Source organism: Nerophis lumbriciformis, linkage group LG10, assembly GCF_033978685.3.
Source record: "Nerophis lumbriciformis linkage group LG10, RoL_Nlum_v2.1, whole genome shotgun sequence".
Lineage (NCBI taxonomy): Eukaryota > Metazoa > Chordata > Actinopteri > Syngnathiformes > Syngnathidae > Nerophis > Nerophis lumbriciformis.
Genome location: NC_084557.2, coordinates 9,361,572 through 9,381,716, shown reverse-complemented (window position 1 = coordinate 9,381,716; position 20,145 = coordinate 9,361,572). Strand labels below are relative to the sequence as shown.

The 20,145-nt window shown below is 40.0% G+C and overlaps 1 protein-coding gene across 1 annotated transcript in view; it reads left to right on the top strand.

The window, feature by feature from the left end:
* Window positions 1-610: 610 nt before the first annotated feature.
* Window positions 611-20,145, top strand: part of LOC133612674 (tetraspanin-18B-like) — a 132,528-nt gene continuing 112,993 nt past the window's right edge. The window contains exon 1 of the mRNA XM_061970303.2: window positions 611-804. The gene's annotated coding sequence lies outside the window, so the exon portion shown is untranslated. The remainder of the gene's footprint in view (window positions 805-20,145) is intronic.

The window sequence follows — 20,145 nt, the reverse complement described above, 5'->3', positions numbered from 1 at the left end:
AATCTCGTTATATGCAAATATAATGACAATAAAGTCTATTCTATTCTATTCTAGTCATGCACTGACCAAATATGCCTGATTAGCACGCCAACAAGTCAATAACATCAACAAAGCTCACCTTTGTGCATCACGCACAGCATAAAACTTTTGGTGGACAAAATGAGACAAAGGTGAATATTTTACATGTAAACAAACTGTTGTGTCACAGTCCACACAATGGTGAGTTCAAGAACCGCCAAAATTAGTAGGACAAAACGATGTTCACTCTCATCAGTGAAGCATACACACAAACATATTAAACAGTGGTAGTTCTAACAATTGGGAAGGTTTGTGTCATGTTTGTCCTCCAGAACAAAACAAAAAAAAATTTCCATTTTAATTTTTTTTAAATGCTCCAGGGAGCCACTAGGACGGCACTAAAGAGCCGCGGGTTGCTGACCCCCGGTTTAATGCATACGTCTCTGGGTGTCATTTCGGGTGTACCTAATGAAGTGTCCGGTCTTCCTCTGCCACTGAGACGATGAAGGTATCCGTAGGGGGCGGTACCCTGATGTTGAAGCCCCGCCCCCAGGAGCAGCTCGAGCTGCTGTGAGATCCTCACAGCTCACTTAACGGTTGGCATACCAACAGTTTACTCCTACTGACCGCCGCTCCCGTGTCCATACTCCGTCTCGAAGCGTGGATTTTTAAAAGTCTCCGGACCTCTTTTTTTTTTTAAATCTCCTCCGTCCACTACCGCCCAGCGACACTCCACAGACGAGCTGCTGATAAAGACCGGCAAAGTTCAAAGGTTTCGGCTCAGAGGTAAGAAACCCGGACTTTTCTGTTGCCGTAAAGTGACAACTTTGGCAGTGAATCGTGTGCAATACATGTTTGTTGTGGTCAGTGCGTTTACGACATTGTTGTCTTCGTCTGTTTACTCTTTCTCCCGCAAATCACATTTTTCTCTTCGGTTACATTCAAATTAAATGCACACCGGGTTCCTCATTATTACCATAGGGACAAAACATATGTCCAGAAACTACATGTAATCAATAGTATTAGTAAGTAATTTGATGGGAATGCTGACAGCAGCGATGGCCATTGTCCTGTACTGTATGTACGTGTGTGTGTGCAGGGGCGGAGCACTCATTTCAGGGCCCCATACACAAGACTCCTAAGGGCCCCCCGCCCACCGCTAACACTTCTTCCGACTCATTTTCGGACATGCTGCGAACTTGAAACAACTGGAAATATGTGATGCATTATATTGTATCGTATGCATGTTCGAAGTAAACTAAAACTGAACTGAACACTTGGTATTAGGGGTGTGGGGAGAAAATCGATTCGAATTAAAAAAAAAAAAAAAAAATCTATTTTTTTAATTTTTTTTTATTTTTTTATTTTTTTTAAATTAATCAATCCAACAAAACAATACACAGTAATACCGTAACAATGCAATTCAACTCCAAAACCAAACCCGACCCAGCAACACTCAGAACTGCAATAAACAGAGCAATTGAGAGGAGACACAAACACGACACAGAACAAACCAAAAGTAGTGAAACAAAACTGAATATTATCAACAGTATCAATATTAGTTACAATTTCAACATAGCAGTGATTAAAAATCCCTCATTGACATTATCATTAGACATTTATAAAAAAAATAAAAAATAAATGAATAGTGTCACAGTGGCTTACACTTGCATCTCATAAACTTGACAACACACTGTCCAATATTTTCACAAAGATAAAATAAGTCATATTTTTGGTACATCTAATAGTTGAAACAAATTTACATTATTGCAATCAGTTGATAAAACATTGTCCTTTACAATTATAAAAGCTTTTTACAAAAATCTACTACTCTGCTTGCATGTCAGCAGACTGGGGTAGATCCTGCTGAAATCCTATGTATTGAATGAATAGAGAATCCTTTTGGATTGAGAAAATATCGTTTTTGAATCAAGAATCGCGTTGAATCGAAAAAAAAAAAATCGATTTTTAATCGAATCATGACCACAAGAATCGATATTGAATCGAATCGTGGGACACCGAAAGATTCGCAGCCCTACTTGGTATGTTTAGATAAATATATATATATATATATTTTTTTACAAACTAGTGCTAAAAAAATCATTGTAAAGATGCCAGAATATTAATATTCAAGCTGAGATAGGCTCCAGCACCCCCCGTGACCCCGAAAGGGACAAGCGGTAGAAAATGGATGGATGGATGGATATTAAATAATATAATGTTATTCAATAGGATAATACATAAATGATAAATGGGTTGTACTTGTATAGCGCTTTTCTACCTTCAAGGTACTCAAAGCGCTTTGACACTACTTCCACATTTACCCATTCACACACACATTCACACACTGATGGAGGGAGCTGCCATGCAAGGCGCTAACCAGCACCCATCAGGAGCAAGGGTGAAGTGTCTTGCTCAGGACACAACGGACATGACGAGGTTGGTACTAGGTGGGGATTGAACCAGGGACCCTCGGGTCGCGCACGGCCATTCTTCCACTGCGCCACGCCGTCCCTCAGTCATATTTTCTTTTACTTTAGAGTTTAAAGTACAGATTTGCCGATACACATAGGATTATCATCAATGGCTAATACGATTCATAATATCACATAAATAATATTAAAATATGTTATTGTTAGTGCATCTCTTAGGAGTTAAGTCTCCCCATGTCTTTAAAAAATAGTTTAATTGAGGGTCTTTTAACGCACCACAGTTATAGGCAATGAGATGCAAATGTGAAACTTGTACATAACTTTCTCCGATGCTGCCACAAATAGATTCACCAGACTTTCCACATTATAAGGCGCACCTAAAAACCTCAAATTTTCTCAAAAGCTGACAGTGCGCCTTGTAATCCGGTGCGCCTTATATATGGACCAATATTGAACCACAACATGTCTCGTAACTACGGGATGCATAACATAACCCCAGTCTCTACCGTATTTTCCGCACTATAAGGCGCACCTAAAAACCACAAATGTTCTCAAAAGCTGACAGTGCGCCTTATAACCCGGTGCGCTTTATATATGGATTAATATTAAGATTCATTTTCATAAAGTTTCGGTCTCGCAACTTCGGTAAACAGCCGCCATCTTTTTTCCCGGTAGAACAGGAAGCGCTTCTTCTTCTACGCAAGCAACCGCCAAGGTAAGCACCCGCCCCCATTGAACAGGAAGCGCTTCTTCTTCTACTGTAAGCAACCACCCGCCCCGGAAGAAGAAGAAGCGCGCGGTGCATGCTGGGATATGTGACGTTTCATTTCCATTTGTGTGTTTATGTAAAGACCCCAAAATGGCTCCTATTAAGTGTGTTGTCTGTCTAATTATAAATAATGCAGACGAGGCGTGTTAACTGAGTTCTCAACGTTTACTCACAGCGTGCTCATAACCACATTCTAACTGCCAGCATACAACGCTTCTCAGGGCTACCGCGCATGCTCGTCACTATCGTTGCATGCTGGGTAGTGTAGTTGTTATATTTGCTAGCTCATAACATCACATTAAGAGACACGCTTACGCGCTTAATTCAATACTCGCCGTCATTCCGGGTGGATTGACAAAAGACCTCCAGCCGCAACATATTGGTGTCAACAGGGCATTCGAAGCTAGACTGCTAACGGCGTGGGAACAGTGGATGACAGAAGGCGAACACACCTTCACTAAGACAGGGAGACAGCGCCGGACGACATACGCCAACATCTGCCAGTGGATCGTAAATGCCTGGGCAGATATATCGGTCACAACTGTGGTCCGAGCTTTCCGGAAGGCAAGATTCACAGAACTGCTGGACAACAACAGCGACACTGACTCCGATTACTTCGACGAGACGGACCCGGCCATTTTGGATCCCACATTCGCCCAACTTTTCAATTCGGACACCGAAGGATAAGAATTCGAGGGATTTATGAATGAAGAATAACTTCAGAAAGTGAGCGTTATGTTTATTTTGTGTGTTGTGACATTAACGTTCGAGCAACATTATGTTGCTATTGCTCTGCACTATTTTGTGATTGCACATTTGCGTACATTTTGGGAGTGAACAGAGTTGTTAGAACGCTGGTTTTTAATATATTATTAAAGTTTGACTGACCTATCTGACTGTTTTTTTGACATTCCTTTAGCGCAGTTAGATGCGGCTTACAACACCGGGCGGCTTATAGGTGGACAAAGTTTTGAAATATGCCGTTCATTGAAGGCGCGGCTTATAACCCAGGGCGCCTTATGGTGCGGAAAATACGGTACTATAGCGTCTATTTTTATGCGCCCTATAATGCGGTGCGCCTTATATATGAACAAAGTTTTAAAATGGGCCATTCATTGAAGGTGCGCCTTATAATCCGGTGCGCCTTATAGTGCGGAAAATACGAGACTCTATTTTTACCTTTCTTCTATCATCTCATCCTGGTTGTCAAATGTTGGTGTGAATGCTTAAAGGTGAGCTCTGATGACATTATGAGGTCTGTTTTAAGTGAAATGTTCAAAGTTAGGTTTGCCGCCATCGAGGTGGAACAAAATATTTAGTATTTTTGGACATCCTTTTGAAACTTTTTGCAGAAAAAAACTTCAAATTTTATAAAAGCTATAGGTGCCCCCTCAGTACAACCACCCCACTTTGACGTGTGTGTGTGTGTGTGTGTGTGTGTGTGTGTGTGTGTGTGTGTGTGTGTGTGTGTGTGTGTGTGTGTGTGTGTGTGTGTGTGTGTGTGTGTGTGTGTGTGTGTGTAAAGCTGGCATGATTCCCACGGGCTCCAGCATGACTGAACCTGTCAGCTGACATCTTCAGGGTCACCTCATACATGATGGTGATGCTCTACCTTTAGCTGCAGGGCATGACATGACTGCCACTTTCCATCCATCAGAGGCGTACGTACAGTATGTCAATAAAATAAGAATAAATGATTGCGTCCCTCTGATGTCCACCACCACAGTGAGTGTGACAAGGCCGACTAACCGTAAAGAAAGGAATTCTCAAGTGTCTGAGGACATTCAATACACAGTTCTCCGAATGTGCACAGAAGCTTTAGAAGAGCCAAAATGACAGAAATGTATTAATTGAGAACTTAAAGGGGTTTTATTATGCAAAACTAACTTTTCTGACCTGTTGGTAGCAGTTTTTGTGTATTTTGGATCCACATAAGTTCTGAAAATTTGAACTCAAATGCAAGGTTTGTAAAGTTTAAAGCCCGCGAGTCAGTGTTGTCCCGATACCAACATTTTGGTACCGGTACCAAAATTATTTCGATACTTTTCGGTACTTTTCTAAATAAAGGGGACCACAATAAATAGCATTATTGGCTTTATTTTAACAAAAAAATCTTAGGGTACATTAAACATATGTTTATTATTGCAAGTTTGTCCTTAAATAAAATAGTGAACATACTAAACAACTTGTCTTTTAATAGTAAGTAAACAAACAAAGGCTCCTAATTTAGCTGCTGACGTATGCAGTAACATATTGTGTCATTTATCTACCTATTATTTTGTCAACATTATAAAGGACAAGTGGTAGAAAATTAATTATTAATCTACTTGTTCCTTTACTGTTAATATGTGCTTATTTTCTGTTTCAACATGTTCTATCTACACTTCTGTTAAAATGTAATAATCACTTATTCTTCTGTTGTTTGGATACTTTACATTAATTTTGGATGATAGCACAAATTTGGGTATCAATCCGATACCAAGTAGTTACAGGATCATACATTGGTCATATTCAAAGTCCTCATGTGTCCAGGGACATATTTCCTGAGTTCATAAACATAATATACATTTTTTTTAAACGAAAGATGTTGTGATGCCAAAAAATATTGACGTAATCATAGTAATATCAATTAGATACACTTCTGTAATTGGTATCATTACAGTGGATGTTAGGTGTAGATCCACCCATGGCGTTTGTTTACATTGTGATGTCGGTGAGCTACGGTGTGTAGTGAAGCATGTTTAGCTATTCCTCGTCCTGCAGGGATGATACTTGTAAGAAACGTACTTTATTTGTCGCCATGGAGGCGAGGATTAGTGATTTAGAAGTAGCTAAAACACTGTCGACTGGGGCTGGACTTTAGCTATCAGCTAGCTAGCCATGTCTTAAAGCACCTCTTCCTGAGGATGTTTCAGTGTTATCACTAGAGATAAATGCGTTAAAATGTAATATCGGAAATTATCGGTATCGTTTTTTTTATTATCGGTATCGTTTTTGTTTTTTTATTAAATCAACATAAAAAATAGAGATGTCCGATAATATCGGCCTGCCGATATTATCGGCCGATAAATGCGTTAAAATGTAATATCAGAAATTATCGGTATCTTTTTTTTTTATTATCGATATCGTTTTTATTTTTTTATTTTATGTATTTTTTTATTAAATAAACATAAAAAACACAAGTTACACTTACAATTAGTGCACCAACCCAAACGTGTTGTTTCTTTCTGTTATTAAAATTCTGGTTCCTACATTATATATCAATATTTATCAATACAGTCTGCAAGGGATACAGTCCGTAAGCACACATGATTGTGCGTGCTGTTGGTCCACTAATAGTACTAACCTTTAACAGTTAATTTTACTCATTTTCATTAATTACTAGTTTCTACTGTTTTTATATTGTTTTACTTTCTTTTTTATTCAAGAAAATGTTTTTAATTTATTTATCTTATTTTATAAAAAAAATTAAAAAGTACCTTATCTTCACCATACCTGGTTGTCCAAATTAGGCATAATAATGTGTTAATTCCACGACTGCATTTATCGGTTGATATCGGTATCGGTAATTAAAGAGTTGGACAATATCGAAATATCGGATATCGGCAAAAAGCCATTATCGGACATCCCTAGTTATAACTTCACCTTTATTGTCAGTTTTTAGGCCAAAATGCGTCCGTTCTCCCTTTTCTGTCTACACACTGTGTCTGCTTGTAAATACTCTGATTGTGCTCTGCCGAACATGCTCCTCTGCTTGTAAACCAGCAATAACAAGACGTGACGACGACGGGTACTTTTCAGTACGGTATAGTACCAAATATGATTCATTAGTATCGCGGTACTATGCTGCCCTGGCAAAACTCAAGCCCATATGGAAAGACACAAACATCAGTCTGACATCAAAGGTGAGATTACAGCGCTCACTTGTAATGTCGATCTTCCTTTACGCCTGTGAAACATGGACCCTTACAGCAGAGCTGCAGAAAAGAATTCAGAACATGGAGATGAGATGCTACAGAAGACTCATGGGTATCTCCTACACCCAACATATCACAAACGAAGAAGTCCGGCAAAAGATCAGCCAAGCCATCGGCCCACATGATGACCTGCTCACCACGGTCATAAAGCGGAAACTGAGGTGGTATGGACACATCATCAGATCCTCAGGCCTTGCAAAAACCATCCTGCAAGGCACCGTACAAGGTGGCAGGAGACGAGGGAAACAAAAGAAAAGATGGGAAGATAACATCGGAGAATGGACTCACCTGAAACTCACTGAGGCAATGAGAGCTGCTGAGGACAGAGAGGGATGGAGAGAGCTGGTCAGCCCCAACGACCCTCCGGGGTTATGGGATAGGTTAGGTTAGGTTACTATACTAATAGCGGTATACCGTACAACCCTACAGTGTTGTTTACTATGGGAATGACGGGGCACAGCCGTGACGTCATCTGACAAGGACCGCTTGTCGGGCGGCATGGCGTAGTGGGTAGAGCAACCGTGCCAGAAACCTGAGGGTTGCAGGTTCGCTCCCTCCTCTTACCATCCAAAAATCGCTGCCGTTGTGTCCTTGGGCGGGACACTTCACCCTTTGCCCCCGGTGCCACTCACACCGGTGAATTGAATGATGAATGATAGGTGGTGGTCGGAGGGGCCGTTGGCGCAAATTGCAGCCACGCTTCCGTCAGTCTATCCCAGGGCAGCTGTGGCTATGAAAGTAGCTTACCACCACCAGGTGTGAATGATGGGTTCTACATGTAAAGCGACTTTGGGTACTTAGAAAAGCACTATATAAATCCCAGTTATTATTATTAAGGACAAGCCAGAAGTCTCCATTTAAGCCATCTGTATACACACACACACACACACACACACACACACACTGAGAGCAATTTTAAAACGCTTCACCGTGGCCAGCGCAAGTATGCGTTTGAGGCAAAAATTTAATAGAAAAATAAGAGTTTTTAAAGTCTGCGTGTTTGTGTGGACTTCTGATTTACATCACTAAGGCGTTCCTCATTGCACCCCTTGAAGTCCTCTCCTTTTTGTCACTTGTTTTTCCAATTGTGATTTATGTAATTGAGGTGTTTACTTCAGATGCAGTCAGTAGTCATTAGCTCGGCTTCTTTAGTCGTACCACTAGTGGTTCTAAAGGTTCCATTTTAGGTCCTCTCTTTTTCGTCATTTGGGCTATTCAACTGGTGGCCCTTGAGGTTAGTTCAAACAACTTCTGAGATTCTCCCATTTTTTGCAGAGGGTCCTTAAAATCAGCAGAGCATTCCTGTAATGATTGCAAAAATCAAATGTCTACTATAGAGGACGCTGGTTTTCCAGAAAATACAAAATAAGACTACCGCATTTTTCGGACTATAAGACGCACTTAAAATCCCTTAATTTTCTCAAAACTCGACAGTGTGCCTTATAATCCAGTGCGTAATGTACTGAATCATTTTGGTTGTGCTTACCGACCTCTGATAGCTCAGTTACAGCTCATTTTTATAACCTGTTCTGTGTTATGTGTGTTTCATGTTGCACAATTGTACCAAGAAACATTCCTATTTTTTTTCGGACTATAAGGCGCACTTAAAATCCTTTCATTTTGTCAAATAGCGGTATAGCTCGGTTGGTAGAGTGGCCGTGCCAGCAACTTGAGGGTTCCAGGTTCGATTCCCGCTTTCGCCATCCTAGTCACTGCCGTTGTCCTTGGGCAAGACACTTTACCCACCTGCTCCCAGTGCCACCCCCACACTGCTTTAAAATGTAACTTAGATATTGGGTTTCACTATGTAAAGCGCTTTGAGTCATATATAAATATAATTCACTTCACTTCACTTCAAAACTTGACAGTGTGCCTTATAACCCAGTGCGCCTAATGTACGGAATCATTTTGGTTGTGCTTACCGACCTCTGATAGCTCAGTTATTTTTATGACCTATTCTGTGTTATGTGTGTTTCGTGTTGCACGATTGTACCAAGAAACATCCATAGTTTGTGAACCCGTTCTCAAACAATGGCAATAAAACTATTCTGATTCTGATTCTGACCTCGAAGCTATCTTATTTGGTACATGGTGAAATGATAAGTGTGACCAGTAGATGGCAGTCACACATAATAGATATGTGTAGACTGCAATATGACTCAAGTAAACAATACCAACAATTTATATGTTCCATTGAAAATATAGAACGTTACACACGGCGCTGAAAAATCTTATCAAAATGTTTTAGTATGACTTTGGTAAGCTATGAAGCTGCACCGCTTGATGGATTGTACTGTGCTTCAACATACGAATATTATTATGGTGTGTTTATAAGGTAAGACATATTATCTGGCGTTTTGTTTCGCAATATTATGCAAAAGCCACTTTTCTTACCTTCTGTTACCTGCTAGTCTGTATTTGGGATCTGCATAAGTCCTGAAAATTTGCGCGGGTCTGCCTTTGTAGTCCATGGCGACACCGTAGTCGATAAGCTTCTTCTTTTTCCTCTATCTTCTTGTTATGGTCCGGAAAATACGGTAATAGTCTGTACGTGTATATTGTGTGTGTATATATATAGTAAGTCCTATGGACAGTTTAACAATATTTAAACACGTTTCTTATTTTCCTCTTCTGTGTGTAATATGTTGAGCCTCGTCCTCCAGTGATAATCTTACATGATAATGATATTTTAGGTACTAAGAAAGTCTAGTTTATTTCAGTGGTTCTTAACCTGGGTTCGATGGAACCCTAGGGGTTCGGTGAGTCGGCCTCAAGGGTTCGGCAGAGGTCAAGACACACCCGACTCATCGTGTAAATACAAACTTCTCCCTATTGGCGTATTACGGATACGGCAACAGCAGAAGTCAGACTGATTTGCAGGTGTGTAATTTGTTGTGAGTTTCACAACGTGTTGGTTTTGTTCTTTGAACAAAGTGATGTTCATGCACGGTTCATTTTGTGCACCAGTAAAACAACATGGTAACACTTTAGTATGGAGAACATATTCACCATTAATTAGTTGCTTATTAACATGCAAATTAGTAACATATTGGCTCTTAACTAGTCATTATTAAGTACTTAATAAAGGGGAACATTATCACAATTTCAGAAGGGTTAAAACCATTAAAAATCAGTTCCCAGTGGCTTATTTTATTTTTCGAAGTTTTTTAAAAAATTTTACCCATCACGCAATATCCCTAAAAAAGCTTCAAAGTGCCTGATTTTAACCATCGTTATATACACCCGTCCATTTTCCTGTGACGTCACATAGTGATGCCAACACAAACAAACATGGCGCATAAGGGACGGTGTGAGCCAAGACATCCAGGGGGTTTAGCTCGCTCGTCTGCGGGAACAAACTGCCGCCATTGCTTGCCGTGCTACCGAGGACCTTTGTCCCTGAATTGCTCACACACTCCGGCAGATTCAATGGGGGTCTGGCGGCAGATTTCTTTGACTTTATCGTTGGAAATGCGTCTGCTTTGAGTGTCGCAGGATATCCACACATTCTTGCCATCTCTGTCGTAGCATAGCTTTCGTCGGTAAAGTGTGCGGAACAAACGTCCAATTTCTTGCCACTTTCGCATCTTTGGGCCACTGGTGCAACTTGAATCTGTCCCTGTTCGTGTTGTTACACCCTACGACAACACACCGACGAGGCATGATGTCTCCAAGGTACGGAAAACAGTCGAAAAAACGGAAAATAACAGAGCTGATTTGACTCGGTGTTTGTAATGTGTTTGAGCTTACATAGGTCTGGTGATAATGTTCCCCTTTAAGAACCACTGGTTTATTTGCCATAATCGAGGTGAATATTATTAGCTTAGAGGAGTAGCTCCACATTGTGTATGGAGACACATAATTAGCTGCTAGTTGCTTGTCAGCCGGGGAACTAAGAATAAATACAGTGCCAGCCAGAGGGGATCTGCGTTTTTGTGATCAATTTTTTAATAGTATACTTAATAGTATTTAATAGCGATGCTATGACCACGCTACTGAGAAATTTACTTATACTAGTAGCTGCCCAACAGTGGTTGAGTTGAGGTAAAGCAAAGTCGCCTACAGATGGTTTTGTTCCCATCACCTGTCATGCTTTTTAGAACGGATTTAAACTGATAATGGCCGGTGGGTGGTCACTCAGAACCCACTCTGTTTCGAGTCTTACGTGTACATTCACAGATGTTAATTTCGTGTTTGGGGTTTGAAAGCGGGTGCAGAATCATAGTAAACAATTTCAACTGTGGAGGAAATATTTAAGTTATAGTAACAGCTGGAAATGTGATCAGATTTCATTGGAGGAAATTAGTACCTTGGGAACCATTAACACAAACCTGTGGGAATGTGTGTGTATTTGTGTGTGTGTGTGTGTGTGTGTGTGTGTGTGTGTGTGTGTGTGTGTGTGTGTGTGTGTGTGTGTATGTGTATGTGTGTGTGCGTGCATAGATTGCCTAAAGTGCAAGTCCCTGTCATATCACAACAGATCCAACCAACTGGTTCCTGTCATAGTTGCTATGTCTGCGGTGGAGCCAGTTTCTTCACAGAACACAGGGAGACCATCTTTTTGCAAAGCTTACATACTGCAGCACAGTGGCGGGTTTGTTCACTGGAACATTTGCCCGGTCAGGATAAGAAATATGAAACAAAACCGTCTTATTGATGCCGGTTGAGCAGCTGCCAGCATGGATGAAAAGTCTCTGCCTGAAGCTTTTCTGTGATCAACTTTGATTCACATGACTGGTGCTGCCCAACTGCAAAGAATTCTAATAGTCAAGCTACTGCACTTTGCCATTTAGGGTTGTCCGGATACCAATATTTTAGTAGTGGTACAGATACCAAAATGTATATTTTTTTATTCTTGCCAAATAAAGGGGACCACAAAAAATGGCATTATTGGCTTTAATTTAACAAAAAAAATCTTAGGATCTATTAAATGAACATTTCTCATTGCAATCAAAGAACGATGTTGCCATTAAATAACACAGTGAACATACTAGAAAACCTCACTTTTAGTTGTAAGCAAGCAAATGGGTTACAAAGGCTCGTAATTTGGCTGCTGACGTATGTTAAAGTTAAAGTACCACTAGGTGTGGTGAAATGACCCTCTGCATTTGACCCATCCCCTTGTTCCACCACCTGGGAGGTGAGGGGAGCAGTGAGCAGCAGCGGTTTGATTGATTGATTGATTGATTGAGACTTTTATTTGTAGGTTACACAGTGAAGTACATATTCTGTACAATTGACCACTAAATGGTAACACCCAAATAAGTTTTTCAACTTGTTTAAGTCGGGGTCCACTTAAATTGATTCATGATACAGATATATACTATCATATATACTATCATCATAATACAGTCATCACACAAGATAATCATCAGGGTGTATACATTGAATTATTTACATTATTTACAAATTATTTACAACGGTGGCCGTGCTCGTGAATCATTTTGGTGATTTAACCACCAATTCCAACCCTTGATGCTGAGTGCTAAGCAGGGAGGTAATGGGTCCCATTTTTATAGTCTTTGGTATGACTCGGCCGGGGTTTGAACTCACGACCTACCGATCTCATGGCGGACACTCTAACCACAAGGCCACTGAGCAGGCTTGCAGTAAATATTGTCATTTCTCATTGTGTTTTTGTCAAAAATATGAGGAACAAGTGGTAGAAAATGGATTAATAATCTATTTGTTCATTTACTGTTAATATCTGCTTATTTTCTGTTTCAACATGTTCCACTTTTCTTAAACTGTAACAAGCACTTTTTCTTCTGTTGTTTGGTTGTTGTTTGTTGTTACATAAGTTCCGGGTGATACCACAAATTTGGGTATAAATTTGATACCAAGTTTTTACAGAGTCATACATTGGTCATATTTAAAGTCATCATGTGTCCAGAGGCGTGTTTCCTGAGTTTATAAACACAATAACAATTTTAAAAAGGTAAAACGATTGTGTGATGATTAAAAAAAATCTTGATGTAATCATTGTAGTATCGACTAGATAGGGCTCTTGTATTTGATAACAATAGAATCGATATCTGTGTAGACCAGGGGTGTGAAACGTACGGCCCGAGGGCCAGATCAGGTTTAATCCAGCCCGCGGGATGAGTTTGCGAAGTATAAAAATTAACCTGAAATTTTTTAATGAAAGAAACAGCTGTTCTAAATCGCAATAGCAATTATTTGTATCTTTGTAGATGTACAAAATAAACCACATGATGTTAGTACATCAGTCGAGAAAAATGATCAAACTACATAAATAACATACTGTAATTTGTTTTTGGTATAATTTTTTTATCTTGATGATTGAAAATTAACACCAATGAGTTGACTGACGAACATTATCACTTAATTTATTCAGAAAATATAAATAACGACAAATAAAGTTAGAACAGATAGAACACTATTAACCGCAACATGTAAGTGTAAAAAAAAAAACAACATTATGATTTGTACAATTGCAGAATGTGCTTGTTCTATTTTTAAACAAAGAAAATAATCTGAAGTTGTCTTTATTTTTAAGTTATCGTGCCGTGATTTTACCAGTCCGGCCCACATGGGAGTAGATTTTTCTCCATGTGGCCCCCGATCTAAAATGAGTTTAACACCCCTGGAGTAGACGAGTCCTTCTCAAGTAGTGAGGCGGGCCCTCACTACCGTACCGAAATATGATAAAGCGTACGTAACAATTGCCTTCAATGTAACCACGGTGGTAGACGTTGAAAGACAGTGTGTTGTTTTTTAAATGTTAATATGCTTACAATGTTAAGCAGAGGTATAGTTATAACAATTGTATTTAAAAAAAAAACAACTATTTATAGTCACGGTTGAGGTGGGGGCGCAAAATATTTTCTTCTTATTGGGTGGTGTGGGGGTAACAGAAAATATTTGAGAAGCACTGGTGGAGACCCAACCCTTTACTACACATTCAGGAGTATTTATGGGTTAAAGTATGTATATAAACAGGGTTTTTCCTGGCTCAATTTGAGGGAGAGGTGGTGCAATCCTGACCATGTGCCAGAATGTTTACGCAAAAAAATTGTGTGTTTTTTTTCTTTTCAATTTACAGTAATATGTTGTAAAGAACACCGTATAATGTATTGTCATTTTTATTCATTTGATGGGTAGTTTGCTATAAAATCATAAGTCAAGCAGATATTTAAGTACCGTATTTTTCAGAGTATAAGTCGCACCGGCCGAAAATGCATAATAAAGAATGAAAAAAAACATATATAAGTCGCACTGGAGTATAAGTTGCATTTTTGGGGGAAATGTATTTGATAAAAGCCAACACCAAGAATAGACATTTGAAAGGCAATTTAAAATAAATAAAGAATAGTGAACAACAGGCTGAATAAGTGTACGTTATATGAGGCATAAATAACCAACTGAGAACGTGCCTGGTATGTTAACGTAACATATTATGGTAAGAGTCATTCAAATAACTATAACATATAGATCATGTTATACGTTTACCAAACAATCTGTCACTCCTAATCGCTAAATCCCATGAAATCTTATACCTCTAGTCTCTTACGTGAATGAGCTAAATAATATTATTATTATTATTTTACGCTAATGTGTTAATAATTTCACACATAAGTCGCTCCTGAGTATAAGTCGCACCCCCGGCCAAACTACGAAAAAAACTGCGACTTACAGTCAGAAAAATACGGTATTTATTTTTATTTTGACAACAAATGTTTGGAAAGTACCCGACCTCGGATAAGCGAAAGAAGATGGATGGATGAATAGATAATATACTGTAATATTTGTTGCAATAATGGATACTATTAACGTTTAAAAGGCATGCCATTTCAAGCAGTACATATATTTTTTCTGTCAAAATGAAAAAAAATCCTTTACATTTCGGGGAGAAAATATTAAGCACTTTATTGACACATACCATTTTTGAGGTGGCGACTTGTCCAGAGTGTAACCCGCCTTCCGCCCGATTGTAGCTGAGATAGGCTCCAGCACCCGCCGCCACCCCGGTAGTAAATGGATGGATCATTTCCAGGTGTTTGCGGGCCAGATAAAATGATGTCGCGGGCCAGATCTGGCCTCCGGGGCCTTGAGTTTGACACCTGTGGGCTAGAGTTTTTGTATAGAGTATCGAGTGATAGTTTCTTTATGATTTTACAGGCAAAAAGCAATATAAAATATATAGAAATGACAAAAGGAATAAAACAAGCATTAAAACAAGTGATACAATCTTGGCCCTGTTCAGTATGCAAATACAGATTGGCCATAATCCATTTGTTTTTAGAAATACCTGTGTTTGTGCAGACATCGCCTCCTTGTTTGCTATTTATCCCGCCCACAGACAGACACGCGACACCTGGTGTGAGACTGGAGCAGTCATTTGAATAGGCTCTGTGTGATAATGTGTTGCTCTCCCTCACACATTGGCAGCACAAGTGAGGAAAGTCACTCGCGGTGCAAACAAATGTATGGCGGGGAGACGTGTGCACGCCTTCATTGCGCCGCTGCCAACGCCATGGAAAAAAGTGTCTGTCGTTTTCAGCCTGCTGAGAGTGTCAGTGCAGCACATGTCACGTGCAAAAAGAGGCCTGGAATTAATCAATCTGGGGCTCCACATGCCTGATTGCTGAAAAATCGGTGTCTTCTTTCTTACTTTCGCTCTGCTTCTCCTTTGTAATTTTGGGTGATTTGCTTGCTAATGAAGGTGCAGACTCTTGGCATCTTGTCATCTGATCACTGGCACTGATTTCACATCCATCAGCCTTCTTCTATTTTTTATTTTCTCCCATTTGTCCCCATTCTTTGTGTGCACCCTCATCTAGCACATCTGTTCACATCTGGTTAGGTTCCGAGCAGCATCACATTGCCCCTTCCCTCTACTGCAGGCCTGGGCAATTATTTTGACTCGGTGGGGCCAAATTTAGAGAAGAAAATGTGTCTGGGGGCCGGGATATATATATATATATATATATATATATATATATATATATATATATATATATATATATATTTATATATTGTATATATTTATATATAGTGTATATATATATATATATATATATATATATATATATATGTATTTGTATATATATATATATTTTTTTTTGGATAACCTTATTAAGACATATATTCCGCTTTTGTTGAGCACTGTACGACGATCAGAAATGGAAAAATTCAACATCGACTACTCCACGAAGAACATTCCCATACCCGCGCAGAATGACTACAGGCTAAGGCTCATAGAAAAGACGGAACACTTCCTAAGAAGGATGCGGTGGAAAGCACATTTTTTCCTCCACCCCGAAACAAAAGGAACGCAAAAGAAAACTTACGGATTCAAATCTACCAAGAACCCACCCACAGTTGAGGAACTAAAGGATTTTGAGAACGACATGCTCAAAATGATACAATCAGTCAAATTCAAGCCAGTCCGCAACCCACTCCTCACCAAGCTGAAAAATGACAAGGAGCGCATCAAGAAAGTAAACAACCTCATCATAGCTGCCGATAAAACCACAAACTTCTACAGAATGGACATACCAGAACATAACACCTTACTGGACAGAAGCATCACCAAATCATACAAAAAAGCACAACCCAACACTTTACAGAACATCCACCTGGAAAATAAAAGGATCGCGGCTGAACTGGACATTGAGGACAGGGTGGACGCCACAGCCAACAAGGAAGCCTTCATCACATTGAAGGACCACAAACCCAACTTCGCAAATAACCCAACATGCCGACTAATAAACCCAACTAAATCTGAAATAGGAAAAATCAGCAAAATAATCCTGGACAGAGTCAACACAAAAATCAAGGACAAAACACCACTCAACCAATGGAGAAATACAGCAGCAGTAATCAAATGGTTCAACAACATCCAAGACAAACAACAGCACAACTTTATCTCCTTCGATATCGAAGAATTTTACCCTTCCATCACGCAAGACCTACTGACTCAAGCACTAGACTTCGCCTCAGACTACGACTCAATCACAGGCAACGAAAGAAACATCATCATCCACGCAAAAAACTCCATACTCATCCACAACAGTACACCATGGCAAAAAAAGAACAACTCAACATTTGACGTCACTATGGGAAGTTTTGACGGAGCAGAAACGTGTGAACTCGTTGGGAGTTTCCTCCTCTCCCAGCTTGCTAGCCTCAACCTGAACCTTGGTATTTACCGTGATGACGGACTGGCAGCGTGTCGCGCCTCGCCAAGGAGCAGCGAGAATACCAAGAAGCGCATATGCCAAATTTTCAAAGAGAACGGCCTACGGATCACGATTGAAGCCAACAAGCAAACCGTCAACTTCCTCGACGTCACTTTCAACCTGAGAAATAACAGCTACCAACCATTCACGAAATCCAACACAACACTCCAATACGTGCACCATGACAGCAACCACCCACCCACCACCACGAAAAGAATACCTACCGGAATTAATAAAAGGCTATCGATGCTGTCATCTAGCAAAGCTGAATTTGACCAAGCAACCCCCCCGTACCAAAAAGCCCTTGATGAAAGCGGATACAATTTCACCCTCACCTATGAACCCACGCCAGGAAACCAACCAAAAAAGAACAGAAAACGAAACAATATCATCTGGTACAACCCCCCATACAGCAACAACGTCTCAACTAACATTGGCCACAAATTCCTCAGTCTGATTGACAAACACTTCCCCAAAGGCAACACCCTAAGAAAAGTATTCAACAAGAACAACATTAAATTGAGCTACAGCTGTATGAACAATATACGACAAATTATCTCAAACCACAACAAAACAATTGCAAATGAGCCGTCGGCCCCCGGACAGAGCGACCCCAAAACCAACAAAGGCTGCAACTGCCGCAAGAAACCTGATTGCCCTCTCAACGGTGGGTGCTTACAAACATAAGTTGTTTACCAATCTAAGGTAACACGCAAGGACATTAACACATCCGACACATATGTAGGATTAACCGAGGGAGAGTTTAAAACCAGATGGAACAATCACAAGGCTTCTTTCAGGAACCAAAACCTGCGGAATACCACAGAACTCAGCAAACACATTTGGGACCTCAAAGACAATAATGTTGAATATTCAATAACATGGCAAATTCTTGCATCCAGCACACCTTACAATAGTGGTAATAAAAGATGCAACCTATGCTTGAAGGAGAAACTGTTTATTATATACCGTCCAGACCTGTCATCCCTCAACAAGCGCAGCGAAATTGTATCAGCATGCCGCCACAGACGGAAACACCTCCTAGGTAACACATGAGCCAATTACCACGCCCCTACGCCAGCCTGTACCCACCCACTCTGTGCCCTATATAAACCATGGTATGTGAATTCTCCCATTAAAATCTCCTGATGATTGAGGGAACCCCTCATGAAACAAGCCTGTAGAGATGAAGTAGTCTTGTGATTTTTTCCCCACACATACATATACAGGTAAAAGCCAGTAAATTAGAATATTTTGAAAAACTTGATTTATTTCAGTAATTGCATTCAAAAGGTGTAACTTGTACATTATATTTATTCATTGCACACAGACTGATGCATTCAAATGTTTATTTCATTTAATTTTGATGATTTGAAGTGGCAACAAATGAAAATCCAAAATTCCGTGTGTCACAAAATTAGAATATTACTTAAGGCTAATACAAAAAAGGGATTTTTAGAAATGTTGGCCAACTGAAAAGTATGAAAATGAAAAATATGAGCATGTACAATACTCAATACTTGGTTGGAGCTCCTTTTGCCTCAATTACTGCGTTAATGCGGCGTGGCATGGAGTCGATGAGTTTCTGGCACTGCTCAGGTGTTATGAGAGCCCAGGTTGCTCTGATAGTGGCCTTCAACTCTTCTGCGTTTTTGGGTCTGGCATTCTGCATCTTCCTTTTCACAATACCCCACAGATTTTCTATGGGGCTAAGGTCAGGGGAGTTGGCGGGCCAATTTAGAACAGAAATAGCATGGTCCGTAAACCAGGCACGGGTAGATTTTGCGCTGTGTGCAGGCGCCAAGTCCTGTTGGAACTTGAAATCTCCATCTCCATAGAGCAGGTCAGCAGTAGGAAGCATGAAGTGCTCTAAAACTTGCTGGTAGACGGCTGCGTTGACCCTGGATCTCAGGAAACAGAGTGGACCGACACCAGCAGATGACATGGCACCCCAAACCATCATGGTTTGGGTTGGTTTGGTTTGCATTTCCTTTGGAAATCGAGGTCCCAGAGTCTGGAGGAAGACAGGAGAGGCACAGGATCCACGTTGCCTGAAGTCTAGTGTAAAGTTTCCACCATCAGTTTTTTCAAAAGTAAAAGTATTGCTTATTTTGCTTTAAAATGTGCAAAAATAAAGATAAACATCCATCCATCCATCCATTTTCTACCGCTTATTCCCTTTGGGGTCGCGGGGGGCGCTGGAGCCTATCTCAGCTACAATCGGGCGGAAGGCGGGGTACACCCTGGACAAGTCGCCACCTCATCCAATACAAAAAAGTGCAAAACGGAAATATTCTATAACAGTGTAAACATTTCAACAAAAGTAAAAGTATTGCTTATTTGCTAAAATGTGCAAAAATAAAGATAAACATCCAATACAAAAAAGTGCAAAACGAAATATTCTGTAACAACAGTGTAAACATTTCAACAAAGGTAAAAGTATTGCTTCTTTTGCTTCATAACACAACAATGATAGTATGATTAAAGTGAAAGTTAATTGTTCGTTTGTACATAGTATATGTAACTGTTAATGTTGTAAAAGGTATTTGCACAACTAATTAACGTTAGCGTTAAAGAGGAGCGCGTCTTTGTAAACACTGAACAGGCACGCCAAACGCTCCTCTCAGAGCGAAACGGTGCTTTAGTTTATGAATTTACAACGCAGATACAAATGACACATTCATGTTTTTGTGTAATGATGACAACGTATACTCATGCGGACGATTGACTAGTTGATGGTGATG